This window comes from Barbus barbus (genome assembly GCF_936440315.1).
Source record: "Barbus barbus genome assembly, chromosome: 46".
NCBI classification, from domain to species: domain Eukaryota; kingdom Metazoa; phylum Chordata; class Actinopteri; order Cypriniformes; family Cyprinidae; genus Barbus; species Barbus barbus.
In genome coordinates this window covers 9,914,697-9,932,691 of record NC_136724.1, presented here as the reverse complement: position 1 = coordinate 9,932,691, position 17,995 = coordinate 9,914,697, and the positions used below count along the sequence as shown (strand labels likewise).

The 17,995-nt window shown below is 36.2% G+C and overlaps 1 protein-coding gene across 1 annotated transcript in view; it reads left to right on the top strand.

The window, feature by feature from the left end:
• The window catches only part of LOC306865239 (uncharacterized protein), a 66,764-nt gene that overhangs the window by 14,201 nt on the left and 34,568 nt on the right, over window positions 1–17,995 (top strand). The gene's annotated exons all lie outside the window — the stretch shown is intronic.

Genomic DNA, 17,995 nt, shown 5'->3' with positions numbered 1-17,995 from the left:
CATCTCTAGGTGCTGATCCACCATCTGATCTGGATACGGACTGGATCTGGAGGCTACGGTGACCTCGGAATAAGAAAGAAACAGACTAATATTAGCATAGATGCCATTCTTCTAACGATGTAACAAGTACTTCGGGTGTTTTGGGAAGTTAGTTTCAATAAACCATTTAAAAGTTCGGGGTCAGTATTTTTTTTAAATTAATACTTCATCATTCATTAAACTGATTTTTAAGGAATTGCATTAAGTTGGTTGCATTAAACTGATCAAAAGTGACAGTAAAAACATTTACAGTGTTTACATTCTAATAGTATTTCATAATATTGCTATTTTTACTGCATTTTTGATCAAATAAATGAAACCTTTGTCAGCATACAAGGTAGATAGCTAGCTAGCTATACAATATTGCTGTTTTACTGTATTTTTAATTTGATTTGATTTGAAATAAATGCCACTTTGGTGAGCACAACAGATGTCTTTGTCTTTTAAAAATAATATATATATATATATATATATATACACACACTACATCATCTACTAAATACTGAGCAAAGGGTCTGAATACTTAGGACCATGTGATATTTCAGTTTTTCTTTTTTAATAAATCTGCAAAAATGTCATCAATTCTGTGTTTTTCTGTCAATATGGGGTGCTGTGTGTACATTAATGAGGAAAAAAAAAATGAACTTAAATGATTTTAGCAAATGGCTGCAATATAACAAAGAGTGAAAAATTTAAGGGGGTCTGAATACTTTCTGTACCCACTGTATATGACGATATGACTGACAGAGAAATTGCACATCCTTTAGATCACCAGCTTTGTTTATTTGTCTCAGTCTTTAAAAAATAAAAATTAAATCCCCTCTCTAAATGCGGTTATAGCTGACTAAACACTAAAATCAGTCGCAAAGCTGAAACTCCCCACGGATCCGGCCCTATAGCTTTAATCATCCCTCTAAATAACAACTATTCATAAACTTTTCAACGACACAAGCAGTTACCTGTTTCTCTCTCTACACACACACACACACACAGAGTAATAAGCACCGATATGAATCACATGTGCCCTTTTATTACGTCTCACAGGGATAAATTTTACCCCATCCCCCGAGGACCTGATTCAGCAGCTGCCGTGGCTGTAATGTCCAGTGCTGTTATCTAATAAAGTTGCCCAGTCTGCTCTACATTGAAATGTCATGGCCATAATGTATCTACCACTGTTTGTACAGGGAAAGGTCAGGACTGGCAGCAGGGACAGTGACATGCACACATATATTGTGATGTTTTACAGTATTGCATTAGCTTTGGATTACTGGAGCATAGACTGTTATAATAGATGACACAGCTAAACGCTCTTGGCTTTGTAAACTTTAAACCGTTTTCTCCTCTACAGTACTTAACACTACTTTTTTCTTTCTCTTTCCTGTTTGTTTTATTGATCTTTAGTGGTTATTCCTCAGTGCCCTCATCTTTTTCAGCACACACTCTTATTTCTGCAGCTGTGTCCTTCAGCTTCTGAACGTAAAGTGTTAGGAAGCCCCTCACAATGCACGAAATACACCACAACACATCCTTCCTTCGGCAGCCTCCGTTCCTGCTATTGTCAGCATGTCAAGAGTGTGCGTCAGGGGGTAAAATTAGCAAGCTGTAATGAGTGCGGCTTTTCCTCCAATACACTCACTTGTACCTTCTGCGTGTTTTCTTGAGTGATGCTGTTGCTCTGAAGATTCAGGAAGTGTAAGTGCTTGTTGTAAAATTGGGTAACACTATTTTACAGTGCCATTCTTATTCATGTTACGTGTACACAGTTGCACCTTAAAATATAATGTAACCGGAAATTGTTTTCTGGGCCTTTAAAATAATTATTAACGTAAAATGAACCTTCTGCTATTGTGAGATTGTCTGTTTTGTAAATGAATCAGTCAGATCTTTTCAATTAAGCAGTTGATTTAGTTGAACCAGTCTGAATTGTGGTCACAAATGGGAATTACAAGTGCCATGGACCAGTTTTATATTTTTATGGTGCTTTTGTGTTGTTGTGTTGTCCCTGTTCATTGGAATTGCACGGACAAGAGTGACCAGTGCAATATTCAAAAACTCTTATTTTATGAGAGAGAGTAAATAACTGCAAAATTGTTCTATTTGGGGAAACTATCAATTTTTTGTGTCCATATGGTTCATAAACGATAAAAAACAGTCAGCAACTTACTTGGATCAGTATGTGGTTCCTTTCTTGCCATATGTTATCTCACGATTGGAGGCCTCTTCACAGCTCGGGTGATTTTTTTTTTTCTCTTCAATTGTTTACTTATAATGGAAAAATTAGTAATAATCTACACAAAATTAGAGTATCCACAGAGTATGTAAAAACATGGCAAGGTTAGAAGTGTACAGTAACTTACTAAATTGTATTAAAAACCACCAAACTCAAAATTACACATTGTAAAATATAAATTTTTCACCCTTGACTATCATGACATTATCTAAAAAGAACAAATGGCACCAGCCTCAACAATGTAGTAAATCCCTTAAGATGTAATTTTATTATAGTTAATATTTCTGTATTTTATATATATTTTAAATATATTTTTTATAGCTGATATATTTACTGACTCTTTCGTAAATATTTTAAAAGACCATTAAGGTTAATATAATGTAGCAATGACAAAAAAAAAAACCATCACATGGATCAATTATGGCATTATGAATGAAGCCATAGAATGATGAGAATTTGAACAGCTCAGAGTAGATTTTCTGTGTTGTCTTCTCGTCACGTAATTACGATAAGTCTGACAAGTTGGGACATTCATTATTAGTTGCTGTCTCTTGTTTGCATAGCGCTAGCTGATTGTATTTATTAATCAACTTTTCATGGATTAATGATTTTGAACCATTTTTTTTAGTCTTGCACATAATTATGTTTCATTTGATATTCTGTTATGTTGTTCCATGGCTAAAAAGATTACGTAATTACATATTAGATATAAATAGATTATATTAAGTCATTAGTAGAAGAATCTAATAATAAAACACTGCTAATTTCAGGAAAGAAAATAATATCTCCCACTGGGTTAAAAGCCATAGAAATGTAGCTGCCAGTGTTCAAAAGATTCCTTCTTAATCATTCACATCCAGAAACGAACTATTTTTTTCTCTCTTCATTTTCTTTTACAGTCCGAAATCGCCTCCATGACTGGCATATATTCTGAGAGGCATATACTCTGAGAGCAACACCAAATGCTTTCGGTTTTCTATTCATAGCTCATTATCATAAAATATGAATCATTCTTAAGAGGGGGTAAACTTGTATAATCAGATTCGCCCTTGGGATTTTAACCCCTTAAATGTCTGTTATGGGGGTGAGCTTGTAAACGCCAACAGGTCGTTAAGGGTTTATTGCATTTTGCAGGGCCAGTTAACCCTTTGACACAGGACAGCAGATCCAGACACATGCTTTCCCTGGAGACATTGATGACGAGACGTTTGGCTAGTAAACCGTTTGTTCAGCAAAATGTTCAAATGCTTACTTCAGGGTTTCCAAAAGACTTAAAATCGATGCATTTCATTTCAAAAATCTGTATGAAAAATGAGTGGATTTACTCATTTTTCAGTGGTGGTGTTCATGTAAATCTCACCACTACAGTGAATGGTGGGACTGTTTCAGTTCAGATTGGAATTTATTGCAGTTATGCGGTTGCTAAGGTGTTCTGTATAGTTCTTTGTATGTTATCACATGGTTGCTAGGGTGTTCTGGGTGGTTTTTAGGCGGTTGCTTGGTGTTCTTGGTTTCTAGATAGCCGATTGGGTGTTCTCTTTGGTTGCTAGGTGGTTGCTAGGATGTTCTGCGTGGTTTTTAGGCGGTTGCTTGGTACTCTTGGTTTCTATGTAGTTGATTGGGTGTACTCTTTGGTTTCTAGGTGGTTACTAGGGTGTTCTGGGTGATGTTTAGGTGGTTGCTAGGGTTTTCTGGTGGTTGCTAGGTGTTCTTGATTTCTATGTAGTTGATTGGTTGTTCTGTTTGGTTTTTGGGTGGTTGCTAGGGTCTCCTGCGTTGTCACTAGGTGGTTGCTTAGTGTTCTGGTGGTTGCTTGGTGTTCTGTGTGGTTTCTAGGTAGTTGTCATTCTGGGTGGTTGCTAGGATGTTGTCTGTAGTTTCTTGCTGGTTGCTAGGGTATTCTGGGTGGTTTTTAGGTGGTTGCTTGCATAGATATACTAGATGCCTCATTAGCGACTGTTTCTATGGGCCGCTATACGTAAGCCGTCCACCATATGGTAGCGGTATACTTGATGTCATTCACCATAATAATCACTGAATATTCGAAAGATGCCACAATCATGCACAGAACAGCTCAACGGCTCTGTGCGAATCTACAGTATGGTGAATGACGTCAAAAATACCGTTCCAAGATGGCGGCCGCATCTACGTGCCTTGAGCGGTCGAACAGGTCGTATATCTATGTCTGTGGTTGCTTGGTGTTCTTGGATTCTAGGTAGTTGACTGGGTGTTCTGTTTGGTTGCTATGTTGTTGCTGGGGTATTCTGGGTGCTTGCTAAGGTGTCCTGGATGGTTTGTTGGTGATTGTTATGGTGTTCTGGGTGGTTGCTAGGGTCTACTGTGTTGTCACTAGGTGGTTGCTTAGTGTGTTGGTGGTTGTTTGGTGTTCTTTGTGGTTCCTGGGTAGTTACCATTGTTTTCTAAGTGGCTTCTAGGTGGTAGCTAGGGTGTTCTGGGTGGTTGCTAGGATGTTCTCTGTAGTTTCTAGGTGGTTGCTAGGGTCTACTGTGTTGTCACTAGGTGGTGTCATACTAGCCCAAATCTAAAGTCTCTTTCATAGTCTGTCATTTGACATGGCTTGGAGTCCTCCTTACGGCAAATCCATCCTGTAGGTTTTTTCCCCCACATATTTTATGATCTTTCAAGCAAGACTCATTAGTTTGTTTTCACAGTAAATGAACACCTCTACTCGTTAGGCTGCACAATTTGAGATATAATTCATATTCATAGAACAAACATTGCAGGACAAGTCATGTGGTAACGTTTCATATTTAGTGTTATGGATTTGAAAAACCCACTAAGCAATAGTAAGAAGGAGGTTTAGCTTAGCAGACACTGTTAATTAACAGTAAATTGCAATAAACCAAAAAAAATACAAACTAAGCAGGCATTTTTGTGTGACAGTGTTTATGTGTTTTACTGTCTGGCAGGTAGAAGTGCTCTCAGAGGGATGCTTCTCTGTGTTGGTGTGTTTCTTGCTGGGATGTGGGAGGACTAATATGTTGACAGCTCCCCTGCTGTTAGCTTCACAGTGCTGTGTCAGGCCACCACACCAGACATCACCACACTGTTTATCTCCATTTACCCAGAATGCCATAGAACCTAGCTACTGTGTGTATCTGGGGCTGCGAGTACATCTGCTTTGGTCCAGCAGCCAATTGCGACAGAGCTCAGGTCAGATGCTGAACTATTATTGGATGAAATATTGCCTCCTTGCTGGATTGTGTCTCGCGCTTCTAGGGATGGTAGTGCTGATTTCCAATTTGGATTTAGTTCTAAGTTTTCTCAGCTCAATTAGACTGTGTAATTGTAAAATATATCCATACAGCACAAACACTGGCTTATGCACAGCATGAGTTTTTGTTTATGATAGAAAGACCTCCAGTTCTTTAATGCTGTCTCTGACTTTTGGTGTAGATCGCAATTAAAACTATAGCTGTCAATTTAACACATTATTTAGTGTAATTTAATTTACAATGAATTCATACAAATAATCATGCCCACTTTAATGTACATTCCATAATAAAGGATTTACCTAACATCAGCAATGATATTTTTGAGAGTTTAAATTCAACACTTCCCACCTCCTATTTGGCCTACTTTAACAAAGTATATTTACCAAAATCGACTCTTGATTTCCCACTCTTTATATACATCCAGTAATGCTAAGTAGTATCTATTAATATGATGGGCCTGTGCTCACTAGAATTGTGAATAATGAACACTTGTATTTTTATTAACTAGCATTAAAAACAAGGATTAATAAATTATGTAACAAATGTGGTGTTCATTGTTAGTGTTAACTAATGGGGCCTTATTGTAAAGTGATATCCAAATATTGATATATGCAATTAATTGTGATTGTGCAGTTAATTTAATTATAATTTGACAGCCCTATTTAAAACCAAAGAGCAATGAAAGATGTTTTTAAGACAGTCAGTAGACAGACACACACACATACTGAATGCTGTCTAGCAGTCCTAATTCCCTTAGGGATCCTGTGATAGACAGAGGAAAAAGTGGGCAAAGTGTGACAGCCTTCTTTGTTGTGAATTGCTGTCTGCACTGAATTTCAGGTTACAAGGAAGTCCTATTTAGTTTAATTTCCTCCAGAGTACCATGCCAGACCATCAGATGTATCTGAAACGAAGTTCATGTGCCTACATTTTGAAGTTTTGTCCATATTGGCACAGAAGATTAATGCGTATATATTTTTCTGCACAAATTGCTCAAAACCTAACATAAGAATCTTGTTAGATCACAACTTTGATGATGGTCTCAAAGGGATATTCTGTACTGTTTAATGTCATCATAGTGTAGGTTGTAAGAAGCTACAAAGCTGAGGATTGAGAGAAACGTCTGCGATCTTCGTTCTAAAATTTTGTAGAGAGGGAGCTCTCTGTGGTGTCAGAGTGATGATGAAAGAGTATATGAAGTGTTTTGATAAAGGGCAACAGCGATTCAAGAGGGTGTGGTATAGGCAAACGCTACAAAAGCTACAAAAACATCAAGTTGGATGTGAGAAGTTTTTAGAAACTATGTTTTGAGAAGCTTTGAGAGTGCACATAAAGTCCCTTTGAAATATGTTGTTTTTTGAGGCGATTTATGGATGCTTAAATCAGCAGATATCAACAAAATACACCTCAGAAGTTACGCCAAAGAACAACATTTGTGCTCCTATTGGTGCGCAAAACAAACTTTAAAGCCCAAAATGGGTATATATACATAAACAAAAAAACATACTGTAGTTATATTTTTTTTCTCATTAATTCAAGCAGAAAATGTATAATATATGTGTTTTTTATGCTAGAAAAATTCTGTTTTCTTAGAGGTCAAATGCATATCAGACAATGATCTTCGCAGAGCATATTGAACATATTTTGCACTGGTTAAGCATGGCATTTAGGACCAGAACTATCGTAAGGATGTGTTACATATGTCTTACGTATATGTAAGAAAAACTACCAATGATAATGATGGGTTGTTATAAATTCATTATTCATAAAACAATAATATAGTACATCATATGTTGAAACACTTATTAATATAATTCATGTAAAATATTGATAGAAACCTGGCTGACTTCTTTATTATGGTTTGGATGGTAGCTTTTGGATGTGGGATACATTTGTTCTGTTTAAATGTAGTCATAAACACCCTACACATAGGAATTGATCTGTTGAGGTCTCTGTGCCCAAAACACTGATCAATCGCAGTAGAGATAAACAAGATTGCCACAGAGAATCTACGGTTTATGGATTTCTTATTTTGTGTCTTGATCTTTTAAACATTCTGTTCCTAACCTTATCCTTATACCCAGATGTTACTGCTCAGTGGTTGCTCATATACATTATAGAGGTAAATAAGGCTATATAAATAATACAGCATAACGATGATTACCTGGAATTTGATCAGAAATGTCATTGTCTTGTGACTTTGATATCTTGACAAATCTAAGCCCAGTAAATCAAAAACTCTAAATGAGACATGAGAAACAGGAGATGTTGACAAAAAGTCTCCATTTTATTGTTTAGGGGAAACTGAAATATTAAAGCTCATTTGTGATGTTTTTTTGTGTTTTCTTTTTCCTTTGGGTACTTATTCTTTTCAGCATGCATAATTAGTATATCTTTGAATCGTTGCATCTTGGGTGTTTGTATGATATTCTGCAAGTTTGGACACAGAGGACTGAAAAACTACTCTGCATTGTAAACGATCCGCCTCCATCCCTCTTGGGGTGGTCGGTTCATCTTTCCAAAGCATCCCTTTATCTTATCTTCCTTTATTGTACTTGTTTATTTTTAATGTGCCTGTGGGCTCTTTAGAGGCCATCTTCTATAAGAAATCCCTTCTGTGATTAAAGTGGATTATGAATAACACCACTGTTAGCCACACTGTAGATTTAGATGAAGTCTCTTATGTGATCCAAAGGGACTTTCTGTATATGTATTTGGTGGTGGTATTTTTATGCTTATTTTAAGTATTAAGTCTATATAAAAACTTGGTGCAAAACCTTTTGGGAGTGCAACAAATTCTGATGACTACTACATTGTCTTTTTCTGTCCTAAGATACGGTCATGTTATTGAAATTTCAGCAAAATTTTGGTAAATAAGGCCCATTGTCTATTGTCAGTAGTGTAGCGATATTTAGAGCACAGCTCATGCTGAAGTCCCTATCAAACCAAACAAGTTTCTGTTGGTCAACATGGCAACATTTGCTTGGACCCAATTGCGTGGTTTGCTATTGAAATGACAGAAATTTGCTGAACAATGTTATCTGTGACCACACATTTAGCCATTAAATGGATAGTTCACTCAAAAATGAAAGTTCTATCACTTACAGTGGGGCAAATAAGTATTTGATACACTGCCGATTTTTCAAGTTTTCCCACTTACAAAGAATGGAGAGATCTGTAATTTTCATCGTAGGTACACCTCAACTGTGAAAGACAGAACATATTTTAAAAAAAATCCAGAAAATCACATTGTATGATTTTTAAATAATTAACTTCCATTTTATTGCATGAAATAAGTATTTGATCACCTACCAACCAGCAAGAACTCTGGCTCTCAGAGACCTGTTAGTTTGTCTTTAAGAAGCCCTCCTATCCTCCACTCATTACCTGTATTAATTGCACCTGTTTGAACTCGTTACATGTATAAAAGACCTGTTCACACACTCAATCAATCAGACTTCAACCTCTCCACTATGGGCAAGACCAAAGAGCTGTCTAAGGACACTAGGGACAAAATTGTAGACCTGCACAAGGCTGGGATGGGCTACAGGACAATAGGCAAACAGCTTGGTGAGAAGGCAACAACTGTTCTTAGTTTGTGTCTTGATTATTGCGCAATTATTAGAAAATGGAAGAAATTCAAGATGACCATTAGTAACACTACACCGTCATGGATTAAAATCCTGCAGATCGCGCAAGGTCCCCCTGCTCAAGTCAGCACATATCCAGGCCCATCTGAGGTTTGCCAAAGACCATCTGGATGATCCAGAGGAGGCATGGGAGAAGGTCATGTGGTCAGATGAGACCAAAATAGAACTTTTTGGTGTAAACTCCACTTGCCGTGTTTGGCGGAAGAAGGATGAGTACAATCCCAAGAACACCATCCCAACCGCGAAGCATGGGGGTGAAAACATCATGCTTTGGGGTGCTTTTCTGCAAAGGGGACAGGACGACTGCACCGTATTGAGGGGAGGATGGATGGGGCCATGTATCGTGAGATTTTGGGCAACAACCTCCTTCCCTCAGTAAGAGCATTGAAGATGGGTCGTGGCTGGATCTTCCAGCATGACAATGACCCCAAACACACAGCAAGGGCAACTAAGGAGTGGCTCCATAAGTATTTCAAGGTCCTGGAGTGACCTAGCCAGTCTCCAGACCTGAACCCAATAGAAAATCTATGGAGGGAGCTGAAACGCTGTGTTGCCCAGCGACAGCCCCAAAACCTGAAAGATCTGGAGAAGACCTGTATGGAGGAGTGGGCCAAAATCCCTGCTGCAGTGTGTGCAAACCTGGTCAAGAACTACAGGAAACATCTGACCTCAGTAATTGTAAAAAGGTTTCTGTACCAAATATTAAGTTATATTTTTCTATTGTATCAAATACTTATTTCATGCAATAAAATGGAAATTATTCAAAAATCATATAATGTGATTATTTTTATTTATTATATATTGGATTTTTAAAAAATATTCTGTCTCTTACAGTTGAGGTGTACCTACGATGAAAATTACAGATCTCTCCATTCTTTGTAAGTGGGAAAAATCGGCAGTGTATCAAATACTTATTTGCCCCACTGTATTATGCACCCTCATGTCGTTCCAAACCCTTAAGAACTTTGTACATCTTCAGAACACAAATTAAGATATTCTATCTATTCTAGAATCTTACATTGGTGAAATCTGAGAGGTTTCTGAAAGCATAGACAGCAACACAACTGGCACGTTCAGGACCTAGAAAGGTAGGAAAGACATTGTTAAAATAGTCCATGTGACATCAGTGGTTCAACCATAATGTTACGAAGCTACAAAATAATTTTTGTGTGCAAAGAAAATAAAAACTTTATTCAAAAATCTCCTCTCGTTGTGGTACTCTCGTGAACAGGGGTGTCATAACGGGTTGGGGGGAGGAACCCCTGAGTCAATATCATGTTCAGGGTTCCTGGAAACCATAGCAGCATCCCTGCTCGTGAATTCAATTCAATTCAAATTTATTTGTATAGCACTTTTTACGATACAAATCGTTGCAAAGCAGCTCTACAGGAATTTAAGTTTCCACAATATATTTATATATTGCAGAACCTTAATATTTTTAACTTATGGCTAAATTTGGTAATTCTGTATGTTGTCTGAGCATTGGCATCCTCTGAGGTCCTCTGAGGGGTCGGCATCATCTTTTCTCAGGTGTTCGGTCATCTCAGATCATTTAAGGGTTGGATCCAGACTGAAGCTTCTGTAATTCTAGTTACCACGGGATGTTAATCCTGTGGCAGAAACAGAGAAACAAATAGAGACATAATTAGTGTAGCTGCTATTCCATCTAAGCAAAAATGAATTGTTCAACCCAAGCTAAAGAATAATAATAATGTACATTTGATCAGATATAACTGCAGTACAAGATTATAAGATGCATTATGTGAATGCTTTGCTAAAGAGATGTGTCTTTAATCTAGATTTAAACAGAGAGAGTGTGCCTGAACCCCGAACATTATCAGGAAGGCTATTCCAGAGTTTGGGAGCCAAAAGTGAAAAAGCTTTACCTCCTTTAGTGGACTTTGCTATCCCAGGTACTACCAAAAGACCAGAGTTTTGCGACCTTAGGCAGCGGGTTGGATTGTAGCGTGGTAGAAGACAAGTTAGGTACGCAGGAGCTAAACCATTTAGGGCCTTAAAGGCAAGTAATAATATTTTGTAAATGATACAGAACTTAATAGGTATAGTGCAGAGACTGTAAAATTGGGCTAATATGATCATATTTTCTTGACCTGGTAAGAACTCTAGCCGCTGCATTTTGGACTATCTGTAGTTTGTTTATTGAAGATGCAGGACAACCACCTAGCAATGCATTACAATAGTCCAGTCTAGAGGTCATGAATGCATGAACTAGCTTTTCTGCATCAGAAACAGGTAGCATGTTTCGAAGCTTGGCAATGTTTCTAAGATGAAAGAATGCTGTTTTTGTAACATGGGAAATATGATTTTCAAAGGACAAGTTGCTGTCTAATATAACACCCAAATTTTTGACTGTAGAGGATGTGACAGTGCATCTGTCTAGTTCCAAATTGTAACCCAAGAGATTCTGTGTACTGTTTTTTGGTCCAATAAGTAATATCTCTGTTTTATCTGAATTTAATAGGAGGAAATTATTGGTCATCCAATCTTTTACATTTTTTACACAATCTATTAGTTTAGAAGTTTCATCTGGTCTTGTTGAAATATATAGTTGAGTATCATCAGCATAACAATGAAAACTAATCCCGTATTTTCTAATAATATTACCAAGAGGCAACATGTATATTGAAAATAGCAGAGGACCTAGGACAGATCCTTGTGGTACTCCATACTTTACTGGTGATAATTGTGATGACTCTCCATTTAAATGAACAAAGTGGTAGCGATCGGACAGGTAGGATCTAAACCATCTTAAAGCCTGCCCTTGAATACCAGTATAGTTGTAATCGATCTATGAGTATATCATGGTCTATAGTGTCGAACGCAGCACTAAGATCAAGTAATACTAGCAATGAGATGCAGCCTTGGTCTGAAGCAAGAAGTCATTTGTAATTTTAACAAGTGCAGTTTCTGTACTATGGTGAGGCCTGAAACCTGACTGAATTTCTTCATAGAGATCATTTTTTTGCAAGAAGGAGCACAATTGAGCAGACACAACTTTTTCCAAAATTTTAGAGACAAACGAAAGATTTGAAATGAAGAGAAGAAATTGTTGAATAAAGTAATTTATTTCTGTTTTCTTTGCACACAAAAAGTATTCTAGTAGCTTCATAACACTTAAACACTTAAACCCTTATTTAATACAGTATTTGTTTCAAATGATTTTAATTGTTTTGACAGTATGACTATAGATTGTCTTTCCTACAGTTACAGCAAGGCTAAAACTTTTAAGGCAAGACAATCCGAGAAGTCAATCCAAACATATGCCAACTAGAATAAGTTTAGATGTCATGTGACTGTGCATGATGGATGTGAAGCACATATGAGAAAATAAAACGAGCCGAACAGCGACGTCATTCACCAGATAGCTGCCTTTATATCCAGACTCTGTCTCACAGTTGCCCTGTCAGTTATAGCCACACACCAGCTCATCTTGTAAAATGCACCACAGAGTAGGTGACAGTCTGTCAGTGTGTATCCACTCACACTGTCAGCCTCTCACTGAATCTGTTTATGGCTTGTCGTGCCTTACATCTACAGAGTCTCTCTCACACCACACAGTCCGCTACAGATTTTATTTTATTTTCTCTGAAGTCCCTTGTTAGTATTGGGATAGTTAATTGAATTGTGTGGTTTCTTTCCTACAGCTACAGATTGTTGTGCAAGGGTACTTGTGGAGCTAGTTAGCCTAGCAACACAATGCTGGGATCTAACACTATAAGATAAGATCTAAATCTGTGTGGTATTTTCTCAAAGACCAGGTAATGCTAATTTTAAATACAGCAAATTGAATACAGCGCAGCATAGTTTGAGATCAGGGATTCAAAGTCCGCATACAATTCAGACTGTCACACACAGAGTAGCCTATAAATCTTTTCTGCAGGCTATGTACACAAGAAGATCTAACAGCTGAATTTGCAGAAGTTTGTGAGATTTGTGGCATTAAATATTTATTAGATATTCAAAGACTTGTTTAAGTTGCATATTTGCTCAATGCAGAGTATTGTAGCATTTTAGAACAAGAAACTAATGAAGATGGAGGATGAGAGCTTATGAGCATCTGCAATCAGATGTTCTCAGCATTGTCCAGATAAACGTCCCTCTAACTTTGAAAAGGCTACAAACTATAACCAATGGTTGACCAATATATTGCCAATGCTGGTATTATTGGGCATTTTTATATTATTTGTATAATATTATTGGTATTTTTGGCAATATCAGTATTGACCTTGAGAATATTTTCATCGACCTCTGGTCATATTTATAGCATTTTATTTTTTCAAATAACTGATGTTATGATTGGCAGACATTTCTGCCTGTTTTCGATTCTATGAGTTCTATAAAGTAATTTTTTTTTTTTTTTTTCTAAAACAAAAATTCTATTAAACCTATTTTAATTCACCCTATTTTCTTACAAATGTATTATATTTTGAGTGAATGAATCAGCCATTGGAGACTCATTCGACCCATTCCCCTCTTAGTGAAGAGTCTGAGCTGCTTCACCCACACAGTATCAAACCCACGAGTTCTCTGATCCTCCAGAATGACTTTTGTGTTAATCTCTGATGGCACATCCATCATCTACACACACATACTCCTAGAGAAAAGAACCCACACTCATTCATACACCTACACATGTACCTTTTTATGTGCCATGCTTCGTGACACACACTCTGCTCAAACCTTCCATTTCTAATGCCTTAAATTTTAGATGCAAATTATTTGCCCAAGAGCTCTCCACTTGCTATTAAAAGTTGATTCAATGTTCCCGACCTAGACTAGGTGGTAGTTGTTTATATGTGTTGAGCAACAGAATTCAGCTGATGTCTATTCACAGCTGTGTGTATGTTGCTTATTCAAAGAATGCAGAATCTGAACTATCTGTAATATTAGTTTTAGAGATGTTTTGGACGATATTGCAATTCTATAGAATTTTGTCAAGAAAAAAAAACAAAAACTAATACCTAAATAACATTTTACTGTACAGTATTAAAATTGATATTTATTTTGAGATTTGCTAAAGACATTTAACAGTATTATGAATTTTAGTTTTTAAAGATGAACTTTAAGGACACACAATTAAATAAACAATATTGAGTCGTTACCAATTAAAAAAAAAAATAATCTGAAAAAATATATTTTCCAGTAACTGATATTGGCCAAACTAACAATATTAGTGCTGTCAAAATTAGCGTGTTAATGTAAGCAATTAATTTTGCGAATTTAACGGTGTTAAAAATATTTGGGTTTGTGTTAAGATTAATTGAAGTTCACTTTAAATTCACTCAGAAGTTGTCATTTTTTTAAAGTCTAATAAATGTTAAAACTGATAGCTCTCAGTTATAATGTAGTGTTGAATGGCCATAGTCAATGTTTAAATATTAGGAAAGAAATAACAATTTCCTAGGGACATCAGTATATTGGTGTCAGTGATACTTACCTTCAGTCATAAAAAAGATGTCCTCAAACAAATATTATTACAAATATACTGTCTTTATGTTGTTTTTACATTAATTTGAAGATTGAATGTGAAATTATTGCAATATAAAAGTATATTTAAAAACTTTTAACTTTTTTTAATGTTGTAATATTTTAATTGATTGACAGCACTAATATATATATATATATATATATATATATATATATATATATATATATATATATATATAATTATTATTATTATTTATTTATTTTTTTTTCAAAAAACAATAATGTGTTCTCTGTAATTTCAGGCAAACATAACTGTTACATTGTTGTATTTCATTTTTTCGTGATATAAGTGACATACTATTTTTATCATGCCGCTCAGTCTTATCCTAAGCTGATCAGCTTGACTTCAAGTTTGTTTTTCAAAAGTGAACTGACATTAAGACAACATCTTTTACGATTCATTTAGCACTTAATCACTGAGCTAAATGTGCTGTTGTGTTGTGTTTTATGAAGGGACATCATTTTAAGAGGTCCTTTGGCTTTGTGTGCTGTTGACTCTGAAAAAGAGGAAGTGGCGGCGGGTTTTGTCGCCTTCCTCGTGGGAGACGTGAAATGCATGCTGGGAAGGTAATGCACTTTTAATGGCCTGGTGCAGAGCCCTGCAGCTGTGACGGCCCATGTAGCTGTGGCTCTGATTGATTACACGTCTCCCGGGGGCCGGGGAGAGTGACGCAGCAGCTGCAATTCATCGTGCCGTCAGGGCCGCTGGAGAACCAGCCGTGATTCAGCAGAACACCACACTGGTATCCACACAGTGCTGCTCGTAGGGGAGGTGTTATTGTCTAACCTGCTGATGATTCATTTTTACATATATTAATTTTTAATATCAGGACATGGATAGGAACATGGCGCTTTTATTTAATCAGGTCAGCAAAGTCACTGAATATTGATGATACAGAAGAGTATTATGTGGTCAAATGTAGTTTTACTCATTTGTTCTCATACCTAATGCTCATCAAACTCCACATCCTTATGACATGGAGACATGATCAGCATGATGATGAATTATATTATTATGAGGTCATAAGATTATTAAGATGTGAATATACACACATTACCATTCAAAAGTTTTACATCAGTAAGATTTTTTAAAGAAATTAATAATTTTATTCAGCAAGGACGCATTCAATTGATCAAAATGGGACAGTAAAGACACGTATAATGTTACTAAAGAGTTTTTGAACTTTGTTTACTAAAAAATCCTGAAAAAAAGACAACTTCCACAAAAAATATTAAGCAGCACAACTGTATTCTATATTGATAATAAGAAGAAATGTTTCTTGAGCACCAAATCACATTATAATGATTTCTCAAGGATCATGTGACACTGAAAGACTGGAGTTATGACAGGAATATATTATATATTATATTTTTAAATAAATCTTAAAAGGAAAAAAAAAACATTTTAAATTGTAATATATTTCACATTATTGATTTTTACTGTATTTTTGATCAAATAAATGCAGCCTTGGTCAGCCTTATCTTCATGGATTGGGGAAAGAGTATATGAAAAGTTCAAGAATTTTTTAAGTATTTTGCCACCTTGTTATTGGTAATATATTCTCTTGCATTAGGAATGTAATTCAGTCATTTTTCATGACCTTTTCTCATGGCGTGAGAGCTAGGATATGACACAGGATGACCGCATGAAATGCCAAACATCTGTTTGAATATGTTCTGAGAGGTCACTGCTGGGTTATCAGAGATACTGGAGCTTGTGTGGCATTCCACGTGCTTGATTGCTGCCATGATGGGCCTCTCAATCACACAAGGAAACAGGAAACACATGTGCAGCCGCTCTAGTCTCTACATACCTTATCAGTGCTGCATGCTAATCACCATCAGAGAAACAATCATCAAAACTACAAACCAAAGGACTAATTCTCCCTCATCAGGCATCTTTTTAACCCTCTTGAGATAGTTTAAACCTTATTCCGAAGTTAGTTTAATTATAACAGAATTTATATGTTGCTCTTTTTGATTATTTCTAGCTATAAGCATTAGCATTTACACACAGTACTTGTGTAAGATAGCCTATGTTCTGGGCTAAACTGGCATATTTAGTCTTTATTCACTTGAAATTACCTTTCATGCAGTTTGTAACACAGCTCTAACTGAATGAAAATATCCTGCTACATTTGAAATCTGAAAGTGCACCGTGTATAAAGTTATTGTCTCTATATGTGTATAATCAGACCAATCACCGCAGATTAGTGGCACGCAAAGGACGGGTTTGGAAAAATGAATCATTAAACGAATCGGTTGGGAGTCGTTAAGCAAATAAGGTAAAAATAAATGCATATTATTAGACATTGAAAGTGTTTTTTGACCTATACATGTCAACCTGTTGTTGGGGACTCCCAAAATCAAAATATGAACCTTTCATTTCCCATAATAGGGGAACTTTAAAGTAGCAACACATGTTGAACAGTCTTATCTTAGAGACACAGGACCTTGTTAGCTTCTGCAGAAGCCCAGAGGAAATTATGTCATGTAATACAACGGTGAATGTGAGAGTGGTCCAGGTTTAATTGGATTAATGAGTCCTTGTAAATGAATTAGTGAGTGAGTGCAGTCAATATTCCCAGTCAATCAACTTGACTATAGTGAACAAGATACCATGAGAGAGTCGCTCTGACCTCACAGAGAACAAGCACATATACAGTAATTGAGTTTTCAAATGCTCTCTTGACTTCATGTACTGTGTTGTACAGTTTAATTAACATGAAATCAAACTTGACCCTCTTTATTTTCTCAATTATGTCATTATTCTTGTCACTAGTGCATGTTATTATTAAGAAAAAATATATATTTTTCATAATATTTCTTGGAAATATAATAACTTTCCCACCACGGAAACCACTTTTGTACTGATGTGTAGGCAAGGAAATATAATATTAACTTCCAATTTCAAAGTCTAATTTTCCAGATCCAATTAAATATACAATCACAAGGATGATTTATTTAATTTCCTCCTGGATAATAAGTGAAATCCATAACAAATGCTGTATCGTGTTGTCTTCATTTGTAGCAAATTATCTTCATGTTGCCTGTAAAGACCTTATTTATTACCTGGAAAATGTACATTTACATTTATGCAGATGCTTAAATCAACGTGACTAAAATTGCATTGAAGGTATACATTTTATGACATGTGACGTGGGTGTTATTACCACTATGCTCTATTGTACTCCAGTCTTCAGTGTCACATGATCCTTCAGAAATCATTCCAATATGCCGATTTGGTGCTCAAGAAACATTACTTATTAATAATGTTGTGCTGCTTAAAGAAGTAGTTCACTTCCAGAATGGTCATTGAATCCTGATCA